Consider the following 2,745-nt stretch of genomic DNA (forward strand, 5'->3'; position numbering starts at 1 on the left):
AATTCTTTTCACTTTTTCTAAATTTGTTTTCTTTTGCAAAATTTTATTTTCCCTTTTGAAGATTTTTATACCAATTCCTTAGTTTGAGTTCAGACACACCTGAAGATATGCTTGAATCCCTCAAACCAAGGCTCTGATACCAACTTGTAACATCCCAAAAATACAAGCCAAAAATTTAATTTGAAAACATTACTAAAAACCATAATATCCAAATATCATATAAGAAAAAACATAAGTCGTGTGTCTCAAAGTGTCATAAAATATGTCTCATATCAAACTAATGTCAAGATCATGTCAAAAATATCAGAGTCCAACTCTCAGGCTAAAACTGTGGTGTGTGTCATGCCATCATCCCGAGCCCCTCCCCTTGCTAGCTGAAGTACCTGAAACCAAAACTGAAACTGTAAGCACGAAGCTTAGAGAGCTCCCCAAACTACCACATACCATACAATAACATATAAAGCGCATATTGGGCCTTGCCCACTGCATCGGACCTAAATCTGGAACTGACTAGGGCCTCACCCATTGTATCGGACCGAAGTCCGGAACTAACTAGGTTTTCCCTCTGCATCGGACCGAAGTCCGGAATTGACTAGGGCCTTGCCCACTAAATCGTACCGAAGTCCTGAACTAACTAGGGCCTTGCCCTCTGCATCGGACTGAAGTACGGAACCGACTAGGGCCTTTCCCACTGCATCGGACCGAAGACCAGAACTAACTATGGCCTTGCCCACTGCATCGGACTGAAGTCCGGTACTGACTGAACATAGCATAACATAATCTTAATATATAAAAATAACATATATACTGCATATTGCATCGGACCGCATTCTGGAACACATAACACATAGACATGCCTGAATCACAAAGACATCAAGCATACTGAACTACTTCTAGGGACCACCCCGGCATCGGACCACAGTCCGGAACTACTGCTATCTAAACGGGCCAGCATTGTGGTCGTAGACCCCTTCCTACTGGAAGGAAACTCACCTCGTGTTGCTGAAGTCCCGCGAATAATTCATGGGCTGCTGGTTGACATATCCCTACACTGTCAACATCAAAATAAAACCCAATTAAGCATTTAGGTTTCCACTGCATAACTCTAAAACACACACTTGGGCTAAAAGGACCATTTACCCCTAACATAGCTTGGTCCAAAACCAAATCCCAACTCATACTCTAAAAGCCCAAAATACCAATCGTCAACCAAGGCCCAACTATGGCCCAATTTTCCAAATTGGGCCTAAACCCCTCACATGGGCCTTACCCTAAAGTTCATACAAATGTTCTAATCCATATATTTGTTCTTAGATAAACTCACTTACTTATAATTCACCATCTCCCCATCATTATTCATATTTAATGTCATTACCTAATATTACCCGATCTACATCGAATAACCATGCTCATATAATTAATTACGGCTAACCATATTTAATTAAATATGGTCCATCTAATTGTCATAGTAATTAATCATATGATAAATGATATATACTAGATAGTCCAATACTAGTATAGTCTCATCTTTTGGTCCAATTGGTTTACCAGCCCAAAACAATTCATTAGCCCAATAGCGACCAAACCTAAGTATCCAAACAGGGGAGATTGAAGGATTCGGTACCTTTTTTGCTTCCAGTTTCGACGCCAAGCGGCACCTTCCTCCTTTACTGATTCTGCAGTACCACTCCAGCGATAGCCTCACCTCCGGAGAAGCTCCCATCTCTGGCACACAATAAACGTTTATCGGAAGCACTCAGCAGCCTCCATCATTGTCTTTGTTGAGGAACAGGGCTATCTAATCCATCTCCTAGTTCTTTATTCTTTGAAGGCGCCAACAACGATTTCCTCAAGGGCAAAGCGAAGGTCAAACACCCTGCTAGTCGTCATTGCCATTGATGGCTTTATGCACCGCCTCCGGTGATATAACTCGCTGGAACCAGGCTCGATTTAGAACCTCACCAGATCTCAAAATCTTCCTGAACATTGCTATAACACCGCTAATCCCTCGATTAGGAAAGAATAGAACAACTACTGCTTTCAATCGCTCCCTTCTGATTGATAGATCACGACTCCTTCCCCCTCCATATCGTTTATTTTTCTTATTTTTTTTCTCGATTCACTCACAACTTCTAGAGCTAATGATCGGAAAAATTATCGGAAGGCTCCATTCTAATTCTTCTTCTTCTTCTCTCTCTCTCTCTCTCTCTCTCTCTCTCTCTCTCTCTCTTACTACACACACACACACAAACGTCACACACAATCAAAATTGGGGCTCTATTTAAGGTGGATGGTGCACGAACGAAGGGTAGCAAATTCTGGTGCAGGTCGCGACAATAAGCCTTCAGCAATCTCCGATTCATGCTTGTGGGCTATCAAGGGGAACATGGAACCCAATTTCCGAAAATTGGCAGAAGTGACCCTCGAGGTTTTTGCGCTATTATAACTTTTCCCCAAAGCTTGATTCCCTCCTTAAAAGAAGTTTCCCATAATTACTATGTGAACCCTAGACTTAAAATATATACAAACCATTTAATGAAATTAATAAATGTCACTTATTTACTTTATTAATTACGAACACAAAGCATTAATCTTATAAATACCCCCCAACTTCTAGAATCGTGACAATTAACCCTCGAGACTAACACCATGCTACATAATCATTATTGATTTTAGGGCTACTATTCATTCATTAATTTGTTTATTTATTTATTAAATAAACGGGGTGTTACAAGGTGAAAGAGT

The 2,745-nt window shown here is 40.7% G+C and overlaps 1 long non-coding RNA gene across 1 annotated transcript; it reads right to left on the reverse strand.

Moving 5' to 3' along the window:
- Positions 1 to 224: 224 nt before the first annotated feature.
- On the reverse strand, positions 225 to 2,464 carry LOC145069611 (uncharacterized). The gene is made up of 3 exons (XR_013689573.1): positions 1,625 to 2,464; positions 994 to 1,051; positions 225 to 383 (listed from the first exon to the last, which is right to left on the reverse strand). It is a non-coding gene; the product is annotated as an uncharacterized LOC145069611 (long non-coding RNA).
- Positions 2,465 to 2,745: the final 281 nt, after the last annotated feature.

Source organism: Lactuca serriola, chromosome 8 (genome assembly GCF_051521515.1).
Source record: "Lactuca serriola cultivar US96UC23 chromosome 8, Lser_US96UC23_V15, whole genome shotgun sequence".
NCBI classification, from domain to species: Eukaryota; Viridiplantae; Streptophyta; class Magnoliopsida; order Asterales; family Asteraceae; genus Lactuca; species Lactuca serriola.